Source organism: Mercenaria mercenaria, chromosome 18 (genome assembly GCF_021730395.1).
Source record: "Mercenaria mercenaria strain notata chromosome 18, MADL_Memer_1, whole genome shotgun sequence".
Taxonomy (NCBI): Eukaryota; Metazoa; Mollusca; class Bivalvia; order Venerida; family Veneridae; genus Mercenaria; species Mercenaria mercenaria.
In genome coordinates, this window is record NC_069378.1 from 50,133,832 (window position 1) to 50,153,037 (window position 19,206).

General features: G+C 35.9%; 1 protein-coding gene across 2 annotated transcripts in view; it reads right to left on the bottom strand.

Moving 5' to 3' along the window:
* Positions 1-16,508, bottom strand: part of LOC123539029 (mitogen-activated protein kinase kinase kinase 3-like) — an 87,768-nt gene extending 71,260 nt beyond the window's left edge. Inside the window, exon 1 of one of the 2 annotated variants that reach the window (XM_053529567.1) lies at positions 16,425-16,508. The gene's annotated coding sequence lies outside the window, so the exon portion shown is untranslated. Of the gene's footprint in view, positions 1-3,611; positions 4,004-16,424 lie in introns of those variants that run through there. The other variant, XM_053529566.1, reaches the window with a different exon arrangement.
* Positions 16,509-19,206: the final 2,698 nt, after the last annotated feature.

Consider the following 19,206-nt stretch of genomic DNA (forward strand, 5'->3'; position numbering starts at 1 on the left):
TGACACTTAATGGGGGGGGGGGGGCGAGGGGAGCATTCATCTGGGAATAGAGTTAAAAAGGGTCAAATGTTGTAGAATTGACATTGAAGACCAGTCTAAAACTTGAGCGTCTGATTGACACTTAATGGGGAGGGGGGCGAGGGGAGCATTCATCTGGGAATAGAGTTAAAAAGGGTCAAATGTTGTAGAATTGACATTGAAGACCAGTCTAAAACTTGAGTGTCTGATTGGTTGTTTCAGAGAACGATTGTAAAAGTAACCAATCACAAGGCTCCCATCTTAGACTGGTCTTCAATGTCAATTCTACAACATTTGACCCTTGACTGAGCAGCCAACAATTCGCAACTAGCACACCTCAAACCATCCAGCTGGGTTAAGGAAGTTTGCGGGTTTAATCTTCCTAGGAACCCAACACGGCCTGGAGATCATCAACCGCCATTAAAATCTGTAAAGACACCACATGACCTTAACTGTGTCGGTGTCACTTAAAATCAACCGACCAAATAAACAAACAGATTTTATGTCATCAATAACATCATTAAACTCAATATCAAAATAACCCCTATCTTTTCAAATGAATCCAAAGTAAACTTTGTGAATGGAAGGATAATCAGCAGGGTACTTAGTATATAAGTTACTTACAATCTGGGTAGATTAAATATTTGGGGCATATTACAGGTCATTACTGTTAATCTGACACAGGAGTACCAAAGTGCCAATATACAAAGTTCAGTACAACAAATTAATTTCATGTTAACTATACTTTAATATCAATATATGCGTTTAAAAGTCATTTTGGCTTCTGACGCCGCAACACCCCCATTAATTTACTTCTGGCTTTAAAAGCACAAACCCAAAAGCTCTGTAACTGGAATCTAACACTTCTTTCTAAAAATTAAAATTCAAGAAAAAAAAATTAGATTCAGTCGTTTTCATTTAAAACTGCGCAACATCTAATAACTTTTATCAATATCCTTCTGCTTGTAAAAAAAACAACACAGCTACAATCTTACTACATCACGCTTTGGATATTTGGCTCACGTTTATATCAAATTACTATCAGAAATCAAAGATTTTTTCTAACAATATCCTTAACTCTTACAAAATGTACATTTTATACATAATTCACCCAGTTTAAAATTTCTTCACACAATTTTATCCCTTTCTTAAACAATACTACCTCTGTTTAAATACAAGAGCTCTGATGTCAAAATGGCTTTCAGACAATCAGAAAACAAACTGTTTAAATGCAATTTTATCAGCTGAGACTTAACTCTTTAGATTAAAATTAAAATATATATCCCTCAATACTAAATAAAACGAAAGAATTTCAAACTTGTGTCAACATTTTATAAATTTCCCTAAAGGAATAATCAAAAACTGGTAAAAAGTAAATGTGGCAGTAATATGCATATTTACTATTGCTTTTAAAGCTTCTAATGTGTGTGTTGTCTTTTAAAAGTTTTTCTCCTACCCTAGGCAGTAAGCAGTCTACAAAACTGGTATTTCCATTACAGAATTTGTTGCAAACATTGTCCTAAGGTTGGAAACCAGTCTACAAAAGTGGCAATCCTATAACAGTATTTGTTGTAAACATTGTCCTAAAGTTTGAAACCACTTCTACAAAACTGTCAATTCTATCCCAGAATTTGTTGCAGACACTGTCCTAAGGTTTGAAACCAGTCTACAAAACTGGCAATTCTATCACAGAACTTGCTGCAAACACTGTCCTAAGGTTTGAAACCAATCTACAAAACTGGCAATTCTATCACAGAATTTGTTGCAGACACTGTTCTAAGGTTTGAAACCAATCTACAAAACTGGCAATTCTATCACAGAATTTGTTGCAGACATTGTCCTAAGGTTTGAAACCAATCTACAAAACTGGCAATTCTATCACAGAATTTGTTGCAGACATTGTTCTAAGGTTTGAAACCAGTCTGCAAAACTGTCAATTCTATCACAGATTTTGTTGCAGACATTGCCCTAAGGTTTGAAACCAGTCTGCAAAACTGTCAATTCTATCACAGATTTTGTTGCAGACATTGCCCTAAGGTTTGAAACCAATCTACAAACTGGCAATTCTATCACTATCACAGACTTTGTTGCAGACATTGTCCTTAGGATTGAAACCAATCTACAAAACTGGCAATTCTATCCCAGAACTTGTTGCAGACATTGTCCTAAGGTTTCAAACCAATCTACAAACTGGCAATTCTATCACTATCACAGACTTTGTTGCAGACATTGTCCTTAGGATTGAAACCAATCTACAAAACTGGCAATTCTATCACAGAATTTGTTGCAGACATTGTCCTAAGGTTTGAAACCAGTCTACAAAACTGTCAATTCTATCACAGAATTTGTTGCAGACATTGCCCTAAGGTTTGAAACCAATCTACAAACTGGCAATTCTATCACAGACTTTGTTGCAGACATTGTCCTTAGGATTGAAACCAATCTACAAAACTGGCAATTCTATCACAGAACTTCTTGCAGACACTGTCCTAAGGTTTGAAACCAATCTACAAAACTGTCATTCTATCACAGAACTTGTTGCAGGCATTGTCCTAAGGTTGGAAACCAGTCTACAAATTAAACTGGCAATTCTATTACAGAATTTGTTGCAGGCATTGTCCTATGGTTTGAAACCAGTCTACAAAACTGGCAATAATTAATTCTATCCCAGAATTTGTTGCAGACCTTGTCCTAAGGTTGGAAACCAGTCTTAAAACTGCTGTATCTGATTGATTGCTTCTGACCACAAATTTGGAATTGACAAATGACAAAGCTGCTTTACTGAGACTGCAAGTATCTCAAAACTCAATTTTGTTAGAGAAATCAAAGGTGGAATCAAGGGAAACAACTCTTTCTTCAGTTTCTCAACAAAATGTGGAATCTACAACTTTCATGTGATGCTTGTCCACTTTTGACATGGTGATTTATCATTTATTACTCTCTATATAAAAATTTAACCTTTACTCTGCTGAAATTCGACAATGAACTGGTCCATCTTTCAATTTGGACAGTACCATTAACTGTCAAAAGGGATCCTTACCACAAAGATACTGACTAAAGGGAAAACAGTGCAGATCATGATCTACACTGTTCGCAAAGGCAGAATCAATCATGTCCAGCATAATAAGGGTTAATATAGATCTGTTAGTGCATTTTTGTACTTAGAGCTGTAATGTGACAGCAAGTGACAGAACAGGGGAGGTAATTTAAAAATTTTAAATTGCTGTAACTTTGTCATTTCTCTTTTCAAATTTGATGAAATAGACTGCAAAGTGCTTTTGATGATTCATTGATATTATCTCAATCAGAAGCAACTTGAAAATGTCTCAAAAATTAATTTTCTGTTGATGTCACCAGTTTTATACCAAACCAGACAGTATACTATTATTTGGGACCTTACACAGAGTTAACCTTTAGTCTGCTTGCGGCAAGTGGTTCTTCCTTTTCGACCAGTGCAGATCAAGATCAGCCTGCACATTAGACAGTAAATTTTCAGTGAACACCCCTTTAATTAATAAATTGCACTGCCCAAAGGGAATGGAAGACCAGTCCATTTCAGAAATTTAACACTGGGTAAAGATTAAAGTTCTTACCTTATTCTACCAATCTACCTGGTGGAAAAGTTTGATTGACAAGTCCAAAAACAGCATATCTTTCCAAGCTCAATGTCAACAAAATCCAAAATGTTGGAACATAGAATGTGTTAATAAAATCCAAAATATAGCCAACACAGACCTCTAGATTACCACATAAAACCTTCTCTCTAGTACATGATGATTTCACATGTAAAAAATATATATAATACACTTGTACTTAAACCCTGTCAACTGTAGCTGAAGGCACGGTAATTTACATTTTCATTACAAGCATTACAAGATGGGATTATTTTCCCATCGTCAATATTGTAGACGCAATTACACATAACGAAATAGCAAATCATCCGTCGGAAATTATAGAATATTTTCATAACACTGAAAGGAAAAAATTGTAATCCAAAACTTACGTGCAAACTTTAAATAAATTCCGTAATTTTTAGGATTTACATGAACTAAAATGTAGTGAATAAGAATAAAACCTTTGGTTTACGCTCGAGTGAGCAAGACATAACATCTTACGGGCTTTCGTATAAACCAAAAATATACCTAATTGAAGTGTTTGTATCAGAAAAAAAATTTCACCTGGTTACACTGTTTGGTAGGTCCTCATGTTTAAAGTACATCTCCAACACGTTCATGCGTAACTTTAAATATTCAGTGCATAAAAATTAAAAGTTTATATAACTAAAACGTTGACAAAAAATTCAACCTGCACTATTAAGTACCTCAAAATTAAGTCACCTGTTTGCTGTTTAATTTTCATATAATGACAAAATGAAATTGTTGTAATTGGAGTCAGTGTGCCACAGCGGTTAACAGGTTGGAGTACAACACCAGCAGTCTAGGTTCGATTCCTGGCCACAGCTGATATCCCGACTAGTGTTCAGTGCACCCAGCATTTAAATTGGTGCTGTTTCCAGCAGTGTTGGCTTAGACTGAATGCTGGAGAGGTAAATATGATGCCCGCCATGAGCTCGACTGGTCACAAGAAGTTTAGTCAACTACTCTGTGACATTATATGAAACTTTACCATTACCTTTTACTTTATGAGCTCAAAGCAAGAAGCAAGACAAACAAGAGATGTCCATTAGACAATGCACTCTACTATTTGACAATTATTTCTTACTTGAAGAAGGGCCATATCTTTCACTAACCATTAGGTACAATATTTTAAAAATAACTAGCTTGACAGTTAAATTAGCATGAACAACTTTGAATCAAAGTAAAAAAAAAGACCAAATTTTTATGTAAATTCAACAAAGAGTTACCTAACCTTATCATAAGGTTTGATGACAGGCAGTTTAAATCTAATACAAGATTGAGATGGCTTACAGAAGGTCGGTGGTTCTACCCAGGTGCCCACTCGTGATGAAATAATGCACGAAGGGGCACCTGGTGTCTTCCTCCACCATTAAAGCTGGAAAGTCGCCATATGACCTATGATGTGTCGGTGCGACGTTAAATCCACCAAGACTGAGAACACTGAGATAAGACCTTGCATGAATTCACTAAGGTGTGACAACTGAAGCTAGTGCCCAGAGGAGTTAAGAACAGCTCTCATTATTTTTCGAATATTAAGGCTAAGAACATAACATGATTGTTATTTTAGTTACTATTAAAGATATAACATTACTTCCAACAGAATTTCAGTTACTAATCCCCAATGATAATGCGATTCCCGCCGAAACGCGAGGACGAGTCTATTTCATGATAACTGACGAAATAATAATTCATAATGGTTACCCATTTACTTGACAATTAAATATTGGTATTTCTTTCATTTTAAATAGTTATTATGTATATGGCAACATAGCTCAGTTGGGTAAACTGCAGACAACAATTGGATATAAGCAAGTCGTTTTGTGGGTTCGAATCTTCATAAGAGTTTTTTTTTTCAGATTTGTTTTTTTTTTTCTATTCGTTTTCATTTTTATTTCATTACTTTTGTTTCTTTCTTTGATGGTTTGAATTTGTATATATGTCTTTATATAACACAATAACATGTTCATTATTTGCATGACTTGAGTGCATGCATTTAATCTATCATCTTTGATATATAATAAACTATTCTGATCTGCCATATCGGCTTTAGATACCTCTCTGTCGTATTGTCACAGAGCTCATGAAGGAAACCTAATTTTTATGCAAAAGTGAAATAAAAATTAATTCTCAATACTGAGTTTCAAACCCACACGGCAAAAGATCTGTTGACCATGGACATTATGCTTTACCACTGAGCTAATTTGTAATTTGAACAAAATCTTGAAATATTTAGATTGTAACATGCTAGAAAAATGCTGAATTCCCTATGTTCCATTTTAATCTATTTATAGTCATGTTTGTAAATATCAAGTTATCGTTGGGGCATAGTACGTGACATTGGTCTGTTGATCTACCCGGTCTTTCTTAACCTAGCACACTAACTACCCTACTTCAAGTTAAAAGGTAGAGAACTCAGGAACACTTACATGAAACATGAAACATGCAATCCAGGGATTTTTTAAGGCTGATTTTGGGGCCGAATATGGGCCCCATCCCAATTGCAACAAGCAAATTCGATGAATTGGAATCCCCCGCCAAAAGGGTCAGAGTTGAGGAATGGCAAAAAAATATATCCAGCAAAAAGTTAAGAATGTTACCAAGAAGCAAATAATTTCATTAGTCAAAATCAAATTAAAAGAAAATGAATGGTTTGTTTGGGTGGGGGGTGGGGTGAGGATACAACAGTTTACATGTTGATTATAAATATTGATAGAAAACAAAAAATGAAAAAAAGAACGAAAAATGAGAAAAAAAAAAAAAAAAAATGGGGGGGGGGGGGGGGGGGGGAGGGTGGTGAGGGGGGGGGGGGTGACCAAGGTAAGGTGGTGACCAGGTGTAGGTACACAACATCACATGTTTATAATAAATGTCCATGGAAAAGAATGAAAGAAGTTTAATGATATTCTTCCAATTGGTTGGTTTGTTATGTACAGATCTGTGGATTTTTAAACAATTGAAGGGCAATAACTATATGGAAAATTGACCAATCGAAAAAAAACTTGAAGGGCATCATCGCAGTATCTTGGTTCATGTCTATTTCAAGTTTGATGAAATTCTACCTGCTAGTTACTGAGAAATGGCTGCAGACAGACATTTTTCATTAAATCAAGGGCAATAACTCTGAGGGAAATTGACCTATCAAAAAAAAAAAACTTGACAGGCATCAGCACAGTATCTTGGTTCATTTCTATTTCAAATTTGATGAAATTCTACCTGTTAGTTACTGAGAAATGGCTGCAGACGGACATTTTTTATTAAATCAAGGGCAATAACTCTAAGGGAAATTGACCAATCTAAAAAAAAACTTGACGGGCATCATCACAGTATGTTGGTCCATGTTTATTTCAAGTTTCATGAAATTCTACCACGTAGTTACTGAGAAATGGCTGCGGACAGACGGACGGACGGACGGACAACGCCATTTCAATACCCCCCTCCCGATTTCATCGGCGGGGGATAAAAATTTGCTTATTTTCCCAATTCTTAGGTTTAAATTTCCCAAAATTTTACTGACTGTTTATTGTCTGAGAGTTTCTCACTGAATAAATATCAGAAAATTTAGTAGACACTTTCAAAAGACAAAACAAAATAAAACAAAAGACTTGCAATATGATATTCAACAATAACAATGCTGAAATAAAGGTTGTATGATGATAAAACTTATTTTTTGAATTTCCCAATTTTCAGGTTTTACACACCATTTTTCCCAACTGATAGGGCTCCGGGCCCCAGTTTTGAAATGGTAAAAAAATCCCTGCAATCAGACAAACACATAAATTAAAACTATGATTATACGCAATGTGATGCATAGACCTGTATTTTACAGTGAGTATTATTGTGGAATGTAATTACAAACTGTATTTACAAAGGTGCAGTCAACTTGACACCCACAACCATGACCTGTATTATACAACCATACTCGTGTATCCAAAACAAGTGTATCATTGTGCAACAGTTATGCACGTAATCCATGCAAGCAATCAGGACAGTTATCTCCCTTTTTGTAGACAAGCTAAGGCAAGTATTATTTAGAGACTTACAGAAAACAATTTAAGCCATACAGCCCCTTTTCAGCTTTTGATGTTTGGGAATTTCCCCAAATACCCTTCCATAAGCCAATAGTCACATGAAGCCGTCGTTTATATGACTGAAAAATTGTTGAAAAAGACGTTAAACCCGAACACACACTCATCACATGAAGTTTTATACACAAATCGATTCAAAGTTAGCAATCTTAAACATGTATATGAGTAACCATTACTGAGCACCTTCTAAGCTTCTATAGTGTTAAACAACAACTAAAAACAACAACAAGTTCAACAACACTCCTGAAGCAACAACAACATTCTTAAACAACAACTGTGTCACTCTGAATTAACAACAACAACATGGAACTACAAATAACAACACCCTGAAACAAAAACAACAAACAACAACACTCTGAAGCAACAACAGTCTGAAACAACAACACCCAGAGTTAACAACAACAAAATAACAACACCCTGAAGCAACAACAAACAACAACACCTTGAAGCAACAACATCATAAAACAACAACACTATGAATGACCTGAACAACAACACCCTGAAAGAACAACATCATGAAAGAACAAAATTAATGGTTTCAACATAAAAAACATTTTAACCACTTACTTCCTATAAGTTGGATGTATTTCAAAGAGACAATAAATGACAAGTATATCAGTATCTTATCATTTTTATCTGGGGTAAATCATGTTACATTTAGAAGGCTGTATGATATAGGATGATAGTTTCCACTCATTAATAATATGGTAAGTCTTAAGACCAAGCTGGTATATAAGATAATCCACACTGTCATTCGTTAAAATGTGAAACTTTCTCAAAATTTCTCAGAACTTTGAATTTTGTAAAAGTTGGAATTACTGCTGTATTACCTTTTGAGAATCATAACAACTGCCAACTTTACAAAGTCAAGTTATCTGAAAGGTTCATGGAACTTTAATCGGGACTTGCAAAACCATAGCCCATTCCTGCTCTGTTTATGAGCAGACAAGTGGATCTGTTGAGCCCTGTAGACCCCTAAAAATAAATTTATCCTGTTTTTACATCTTTGAAAAGTCAGGTAATCCCAGAGTATGCATTACATTTAATAATCATTATTGAACAATTTTCTTCTGAACTGTAAAATTTTTACCGAACACCTTTATTTTGGTGCAAATTTCCACCCTTTTCATTCGCTGCAGCGTTATTTTTCCCTCCTAAGGGCACAGACCCGGCCTTACATCCCCCTGCCCCACAAAAGTGAAAAAAACACTGTAGATTCCAGTGAACTATCATCATGAACTTGTCCATCTTTAAATTTGGACAGTTCTATAACCTGTTAAAAAGGGTTGCTTACCAAAAACATACTGACTGAATGGCAAACAGTGCAGATCATGATCAGACTGCACAGATGTGCAGGCTGATCATGATCTACACTGGTCACAACGGCAGAACCAATTGTGTCCAGCATAGTAAGGGTTAAGCTTATAAACAAGGGAACACAACTAGTGTGTGGCTAATTAAAGAAAGACTCCAAAGTTCATCCAACAATTTGCCACTTCAGCTTTATTTGCTTTTATTTTACTGATGTCACTCAAACATCTTTCCACTATCTCCTAAACTATTTAAGCTTCTTACGTATCCAAATACATGTTGTAGTTTCTTAAACCATTACCCTGCTGTATGTAGATCATGAACAGCATACACGGATGTGCTGGCTGATCTTGGTCTGCGCTGGTCGCAAAGGCAAAACCACTTGCCGCCAGCAGGCTAATGGTTAAGCTGGATTGCTGATTGCAATTTGAAACCTACGTTGAAGCTTCAAGGACTCTTCCTAGTAAAATCAAAACTGATTATTTTAAATGTAGATGGGGTTATGACGTTAAGATGACATTCCAAGACTAGCTGTCAGACCTCTTATTTTCTGGACAATGATCCATCAACACTTTATTTTAAATGGCACCAGACAAAATCTGGACCAGGGTTTGGTCGTTTTGTAAATCAAATTCACATAAAGTAAAATACGGTTTTAAATCAAAACAATTTTATTTTAAAAAAAAATAGCCAAAAGCATACAACCAATACGGATATCCTAGATTCAGATCATGATATAGCAGAAATTTCACCAGCTGCGATCCCTGATTAAGATATTACAGGGAAGATATATTTGTATAGGGCACAAGCAGCTTTCAAGATATTTTTGTATAGGACACAAGCAGCTTTCATTCATTCCCAAACTCATAAATAGACTTAAAGATGAGATCTCTCACCGTGAACCATGGTATATTTTTACTCTTAAATCTAATTATAATTTCAAATTACATCAATCGATAAGGTAATTTATTTATTTTGTTGGGTTTAACATCACAACAACACAATCGATCAAGTAAACATTTTACGCCATTGAATACTGTGATGTTGTAACAAGATTATATAAATTGTATATTTTTACACGAACCGTCTTTTTCATAGTCAAAATAACAGGTCTGATATATACGTTTTTAAATATAATAACTTTCATTAAATTTTAGAAAATCAACGATTGTTTCCATATTAAAGATACCTTTCTTTTATTCCCTAGCCCAAATCACCAAAAAATTGCTAAAAGATGTTATAATCTCAGAGATGCATAAACTAGAAGTACATTCTGCATGCCCAACATGCAGAATGTCAAGCCCGCCAGCACCTTTGGCCTCTAAGTGTGACCTTGACCTTAGACCTAGGGACCTGGTTGTTGCAAATGACACTCCTCATAATGGTGAATATTCATGCCAAGTTACATCAAAATGCCACCATGCATGAAGAAGACACACACAGGAAAAACTTCCAAATTGACCTTTGACCTCAAACTGTGACACTGACCTTTGAGATACATGTAGGAACATGCAGTTTGCACATAGACTGGCATCAGTCGTTAGAGTCATTACCTGTAAAGCACTTGGCCATAAAAACCTCTCTGATACCACTTTTTCATAAAATTTACAATATCTCTAGCCTCTGTCTGTTGAGATAAGCCACAGTAAAAGGGAGCTACAGAAAATTTGATATATATTTAAAAAAAAAAAAAAAAATGGGAAATGTTTAATCTCAACAGACTGTGTAAGTCTATTTGCACATGACACTCCTCACTGAGGTAAACATTCATGCTAAATATAAACAAGATTGGTCCATGCATGTCTAAGTTATGGTCCGGAAAAAAATTGGACAGATGGACAAACAGACGCACACACACACGGACCTGCCAAAAGTGACAACTATATCAAGCTCACCGCAAGCGGGCTCGACAAAAATTACATTCTTTAATTAATTCTATAAATCCATTAAGTTTAGTATATTATAATTATCAAAAATTAGCCACTCGATTAAATGACTTAATTGAAACTTAGTGCTGTAAAATGAAACTGCTGGTAGATCAAGTATCCACAGTGCTATTTCATCTAAGCCTCTGGTTTTTGAATTCCATCCAAAGACTGTTAAAAATTGGGTTTTTTACACTGATTTGAAATTCTGGCAACTGATTTCTGCAATCGCTATGGAAACACTTGTGTGTTTTATCTTGGAAAGTTAGCTTGTCGTTTTGAATTTCCACACTTTTTTCTTGAAAACTTCCAGCAAACAGAATAGGGACTTTTTAGTGTGTGAAATTATTGTGCTATAAAGGAGCATGTAACTGAAACAGGTTTTCCCCACAGGCGCATTTATCCTATATAAAACACTAACAGTTTCTTTGATGTTGTAAAATGTGCTTTGTTCTAATCCAAAGTTTCTACTGTATTGTATTTGAACTTGCAAAAAAATAGATTAGCAAAATTTACCTGTAAAAACGTCTTGTTTCTTCTTTTTCAAAACTTAGAGCAAGCACATTTACCAGGTATGTATTTAGTCAACTAGAAAACTGGACACTTACTGAGACTGAAAATGGAATTGATTCTTTTTTACTGTGCTTAGACTGTAATTTTCCACTTGATTTGTTTCCATTGAACATTGTTGTAAAACCATGTATAACAAATTAACAAAATACTATAAATTTACATTATATTAATTTTTATTTGTTTGTTTTGGGTTTAACGCCGTTTTTCAACAGTGTTTCAGTCATGTAACGGCGGGCAGTTAACCCAACCAGTATTCCTGGATTCTGTACCAGTACAAACCTGTTCTCCGCAAGTAACTGCCAACTTCCCCACATGAATCAGAGGTGGAGGACTAATGATTTCAGACACAATGTCGTTTATCAAATAGTCACGGAGAACATACGCCCCGCCCGAGAATCGAACTTGCGACCCCGAGATCCGTAGACCAACGCTCTTACCTACTGAGCTAAGCGGGCGGGCTAGTTTAATTTACTATTGTATATTATATGTTGAGGCACACATGGTAGATGGGGACACCCAATGTGAAGTCGTTACTTACTTACTCACTTACTTACACTTGGTCAACCACAAAATGGTGGGGAGTGGGGGTGGATACTTATACTGAAGTTTGTTTTAAAAACTGGATGATTACTTAGTAATTGGCAGATATTTATTCCAGCAGTGTGACTCCTAAAAAGTGTATTACACCAGACAGCATGCTAGATGGAACTTCCATTTTTTCCCTCTTTTTTAAGAAGGCAAAACTGCAGGGCTTTTTCTTCTTTTAGGAACTGACTCTGGTAAATAGTCTTTCCCCAGCTCAAGAAGGAGGGTTTTTCCGATTTGACCAAGAAATCCCCTAAATTTTTTATTACACATTTCAGGTTCTTCGGTGGTTAAAGTCGCTGACCCCTCGAGCCTCATTCAGGGCATTGTGAAAGCCATCAAGCTGACTTTTAGGTCAGTGGTTCTACCCAGATGATCGTCCTGTGATGAAATAATGCACGGAGGGGCACCTGGGGTCTGCCTCCACCATCAAAGCTGGAAAGTCGCCATATGACCTGTAATTGTGTTGGTGCGCCGTTAAATCTAACAAAAACAAATTACCTATTTCAGTAACTGTTGAAATTCGTAATATATTTATATAAGTACCTAAACATTAAAAACATATATAACCAAATCTTTACTGTTCAAACCTATTTCTTTTGAAAATTAAAATCATCAAAAATACAACTTGACAAATTTACCCCTCCAAGAAGGAGTCAGCCCCAACATGCAAATGTGACAAAGAAAAAAAAAACACTCCCCACCTCCACAGACACACCCCAATAACACTTTCAATGAAACCAGTGTCATCGCTAAATTTTTTCTAAAAATCTGTGAGTCTGGAGCATGGCTAAATGATTTTTTCCCTAGAAAACCAGAGGTACAGCACAAACTGACACTAAGTGATTATTTATCTAGACCATGATAACATTTGTTCTGATAGTGTCATTCAAGTCATTATACCCAGCCATCAAATATAAATATCTTATCTCAAGGTATTGTTTACAACTGCCAAATTTCCTACTTTTCTGGATTTAATTAAATTCATGAAACAATTTCCAGAGAATATAGTGTGGGTTAGCAAAGACTTGAAACAGAAAAATAAATCTACAACTTTCTGAAATTCATGACTTGGTACACTTCTGGACTAAAGAATACATAATATTATGAATGGTCCAAATACAGGCTTTTAAAGTAGAGGTAAAAAGATGGAGAATCACAAGATAACAGTCATGAACCCCGAGATCTATCTAACAAGAACTGGACCAGTCTGCAAACTCCAGCATTTGATTGGCTGTTGCTAAGCAGAAGTTTGAAATTAACCAATGACAAGGCTGCAATCTGAGACTGGTCTTCAAGCACAGCTTTCATAACAACAGACCAAGTCAAACTTTCACAGACCCAGTCAAACTTTCATAGACCCAGTCAAACTTTTACCAAACCAGTCAAACTTTCATAGACCCAGTAAAACTTTTATTTATTTTATCTGATGATTCATTTGCTCCCCATTCACCTGTAGTTCTCTACTAACATCAAACATCTATTAAAAGATTGTCACATAAAATACCAGCAGTGACACTTACCATTAGTGGAAAGTTGTACAAACTAATTGCCTGGTCATAAGTAAATATCAGTAAATACACTGGATAAAACAATAAAAAGTATAGCTGTCAAGTAAGATGTATGTATAACCTGCCAGCTACTCAATTCATGTGTTTTTTTCTAACTTGTGATAAGTCTGACTGCTAAGACAACCTGGTCAGGTAGAAAGTGAAACCCACAGGCTCATATCATTTGTCTTTTTTATTTTCTTTTACACCAAATTTTTATACTTTGTCAGTGAAATGTGTATACCTTTTACCAAAATGGTCATTTACCTATAAAGAGACTTCTTCTCTGGTCATCTGAAACATCAAATGAGCCGCACCATGAGAAAACCAACATAGTGGCTTTGTGACCAGCATGGATCGAGTCTGGTCAGGATCCATGCTGTTCACTAACGGTTTCTCTAGTAGTAATAGGCTTTGAAAGCGAACAGCATAGATCCTGACCAGACTGCGCAGATGCGCAGGCTGGTCTGGATCCATGCTGGTCGCAAAGCCACTATGTTGGTTTTCTCTGGCGCGGCTCAAATAAGGACTAGATTTAATGGCTTTTGGGTCAAATTTTCAATGAAAGCGAACAGCACGGATCCTGACCAGACTGCGCGGATGTGCAGGCTAGTCTGGATCCATACTGGTCGCAAAGCCACTATGTTGGTTTTCTCATGGTGCAGCTCGAATAAGGACTAGATTTAATGGCTTTTGGGTCAAATTTTCAGAGATGCGCCATAAATGCAAACTTACCATAACATAGGTACCTTAGCTCCATCACAAGAAAGTGACGATAAGGAAAGGAGCATTTTATGTGGTGCAGCTATCACCAGGTTCATGAGTATAAGATTTATACTTTATGCCTCATTTTGTTCTGAAAAACTTATTTTGAAAATTGGAAAATAAAGTGCCATGTAAACACACTTTGACGACTGGCTGGCAATGATTTTGCTTATGTAAAATGTAGTGCTACGAGATTTTCTCCAAATGTGGACATTAGCTTCAGTCACTTCACTGGAAAATTTCCACTTGTTCCTGTGCCTATATTAAAATCTTATTTGTTTGCCGCTTCCACCGAACAGTTAACCCATCAGAATTGCGCTTGTCGGCAAAAATTTTTAACTTAAAATATATGATATGTCAGCTGACAGCACTATTTCACTCTTAGTCAAGCTGTCTGACTCATAGATAAATACAATATAATTATGATAGTGGGTCAACTTAACAATATTATTTGACTATCTCTTTTTCTGAAAAAAAATTTCTGAACACCTCTCAAATGTTTAACCTTGATTAAGAACTTAAAAAATTTACGGAATATCTGACACTGTTTCAAAGTAAGTTGTTGTTTTTTTTAACAACTAAATAAGGCTTAGTTTAAAAAAAATCAATCATTCACCTGAGGGTAGGTCACAAAACACTGCACTTGAACCTTAATTGGTAAATATCTCAGGATGCAGTCTTCAGTATAGCACACTAAAAGAACTTCATTCAGCTGGGAATATATTCTGAGGCCCTTGTTTTGGGTTTAGTGCTGTTTTTCAACAGTATTTCAGTTTAAAGGTGATGGCCAGCAGTTAAAGCAACAAGTGTTCCTGGATTCTGTACTAGTACAAACCTGTTCCCTGCAAGTAAATGCCAACTTCCCCAAATGAATCAGAGGTAGAGGACGAATGATTTCAGACACAATATCTTTTATCAAATTGTCACGGAGAACATACAGCCTGCCCGAGGATCAAACTCATGACGTCGCACTCCATAGATCAGCATTCTCCCTATTGACCTAAGCGTCTGACGCCCTTGGTTCGTGTCTCAAGTTGACTATTTTTCTTATCTGGTGAGCCACAAGGGAGTGTATACTATCTTTCTTATCCTTAACTATCTAAATCCGTGACTGTGCCGCTGACATTTTTTATACATCCATAATGCTACTTGTAAGTGTCTTTGGTGATCATGTTGTCCATGTTCTCATACAAAATTAGAGAATAAATTTCAATATAAAGGAAGGATACGTCACAGTATAGAACTTCATAAATGTATACTATACAGCAGCTCAGGCGGTAAAGCATCAAATGCAGTGCCAGTAATTCCTGTCCTGGTCTGTTGCACATTTTTTTTTTCACTCTGTGACATAAGTCCATAAAAGTTTGATGCGTTGCTAAGAAATACCGAGATAAATTTTTCATATGGGCAATATCCCCACTCGCGTCAAACACCCGTTGGAAAGACCATTGCCCCATCACAAATATAAAACAATCTGAACGTTAAATTATTTTGACTATCTGTGACACGAACCATACAAAACTAGCGCAGGTCTGTTCAGTGGTATGTGTTATTATTTTTCTTAGTTTAACAAATATCTCATCAAGATAGATCTAGCATGCAACAGAACAGAACAAGAAACTTTGAAGACTTGACCCTTGCTTTATCAGTTTCTCAGACAGACTGACAAACTACGAACATGGCTTCTTCCACAAAAAAATAAAGTTAGATACAAGTTCTAACAACTCTAATTACTTATTCACTGTTGTTTTGTTCTCTTTCAAAAGTTCTACCGGATTTTAGTAACCTAGCCTTTAGCAGGGTCAATTTTCGAACACAAGTTTGTTCCCATCAAGTTTATCATACATACATGAACAAAGTAAATATAGATATTTATGTGTCAGAAAACGCTTTAAAGGAATAAGTTAGAAATATATCTAATGTCAAGCATAAATAACTGACAAACGTCTACAAACACAGCCAAATTCCTCCTACCTAAAAGTTTCTCGACTCGGAAGCATCCATCTTGATGACGTCATTTTAACAGGTGCTCGAAATTCCAATTAACTGTGATACGACATCCTACCGGAAAAAGAAGTGATACGGTCTACGTAAGACACTGTCCTTTCGTGCTGGCGGTAAAACTCCCAGTCAACTCGTCCCCGATTTGGTCATTTCGTCCCCCAAAATTGGTCATTTCGTCCCCCTCATCATAAAATTTGGTCAACTCGTCCCCGATTTGGTCATTTCGTCCCCCAAAATTGGTCATTTCGCCCCCTCATTATAAAATTTGGTCAACTCGTCCCCCGTTTGGTAATTTTGTCCCCCTTAATATTTTAAGCATTTTTGCATTTTTATGATATTTTTGACTTTGAAAACTTGTATTTAAAATCATTGTGAGTTTTGAAGGAGTTATATTGGAAATAGTTAACTTTAAATAATTAGGTTTGATAAAATGATAAAAGAAATATACTGAAAATATAAGACAATTAACTGAAATAAAATATAAAAAATAAATACAATGCTCTTAGTATTAAAAATATTATATAATAGGAAATCTAATTAACTTTTTAAAAATCATAGTAAGAAAAGAGAGAGCAATAAATCGTTACCCCTGTTATCTGTCACATGCTTATATTAATTTTTTGTCATTAAAGTAAAAAAGAAATACTTCAAAAGTAGGGAAACAGTGGTTTCTAAAAAAGTAGAATGAGCATATACCTGCATGCGAAAGGTGTTAAAGGTTATTAATCACATTAAAAGGCGTTGATTGGGCTGATTGGAAGGTGTTAATGGTATTTACTTGCATGAGAAGTTGTTGATTGACCGGATGAAATGTGTGAAAATTTCCCCCAAGTAGAATTAAATGTGTTAGTAGTTGATTGGAGTGAGGAAATCATTTATTATAAAAAAAACGTTTCATAAAAAGTTTAATATTATTCAAGAGTTTGAAAATAAGCAGCAACAAATACGGACTTTTAAACAGCTATCATGTTGTCCAACATAGCAGACTTACAAAAACAAAACAGAAAAAAAAACCTGAAAATCCTCCTTGTTAAATCGATCACTTTTAAAGCAAAATGCTCTTAAAACAAACTTGAAGCATAGATATACTTATTTGAAAGAAAAAAAAAACAGATTATTATCATACTTTGATTATTACTTTTTTTCAAAATACGTTTTAAAAAGGGGGCCGAAAAAGGGGGGACGAAATGACCAATTTGAAATCGCCGAGGGGGACGAAATGACCAAATCGAGGACGAGTTGACTGGGGGACGAGTCGACTAGGGGACGAGTTGACTGTAAATCGTAAAATTTATCTTTTTTCTTCAATATTATGTTCACATCCAGCACAAAAAAAGAATGGATAAATGCTGTATGCGTGGACATTACACACAAAAATACGGAGACAAAGTTAAACAAATACACAGCGAGGTAAAAAAAAAAAATAATAAAATAAAGTAATGCAGTGAGGCACCGCCTTGGGAGGTCAGTGGCATGAGCACCACTGGTAGCTTTAAACCGGGTAATGCACGCATCTTACATCACTTTTTACCGCCGCCGTGTGCAAAAGTCACAGCCAGGTGAATTCCTAGTACACTCAATGGTGGCAGAAGACATATGGCATGTACAAAACACAAAGCTAGCTGCTCATGTAAATTTATATTTAAAAAAGCCCTAAATTACCACAAATGCGTGTACTCGAAGCTATTCATTTCCAGAAGACATCAAGAGGACGACAGACGAGCTTAAGAACTGTCTTTCATGGACTCCCCGCCTGATCAAGAGATAAGGTTTTGATAGATCGCAGATCGAAGTGTCTTTGAAATGCTATTAAATTTCATGACCAAATATAAATAGCGACTGTAAAAAGCAACAAACTGATTAGCTTTGGTTACGCAGTTTATAACAATGATAGATTTGCAGAAGAATATCATTTGTAATATGTTAATTTTTTTTTTTTAAATCCTCAGCATGACTGTAATGACATACTGAATTAAGCCCGGGGTATATGAATCGTTACTGTATATATCAACGTCCAAGTGGCGGGAATTTACAACACAAAAAGAAACAAAAAACACGCAGTCTTTTTAATTTCTGTTTGCATAATATTTTTATACACTTTAAAAACATGTATGGAAAGACAATCAATCTATTGAAAGACTGAAATGTGCATTCACAGTTATGCCCCTTTCAATCCTTTCTTTACTGCTTTCCTGGTAGGTAGACGATAATATAGATTATTCTTGTTTCATTGCCTGGGTAGAATCACTGGCCTTCCGAAAGCTACCTGGGTGGCTTCTTCACATGAAGAATTCTACGCTCCAAACAAGGCTCGAACCCACATTGGTGAGGATCAAGTAGTTTAAAGTCAGCGACCTTATCCACTCGGCCACGGAGGCCCCCGAAGGAAGATTGCAGCTAAAATGGCATGGCACAGGATTTTAATGGTTAAAATGGTTCTGTATGTGTTCCTAAAATGTGGAAGAGTATTTGTTCTTAGAACATGGAAGAGAATGTGTTCTCAGAACGTGGAGGAGCACGTGTTTTTAGAACGCGGAGGCGTATGTGTTCTTAGAACGTGGAAGAGAATATGTTCTTAGAACGTGGAAGAGTATGTGTTCTCAGATAGTGGAAGAGAATGTGTTCTTAGAACGTGGAAGAGTATGTGTTCTTAGAACGTGGAGGAGTATGTGTTCTCAGAACGTCGTGGAGTATGTGTTCTTAGAACGTGGAAGAGAATGTGTTCTCAGAAAGTGGAGGAGTATGTGTTCTT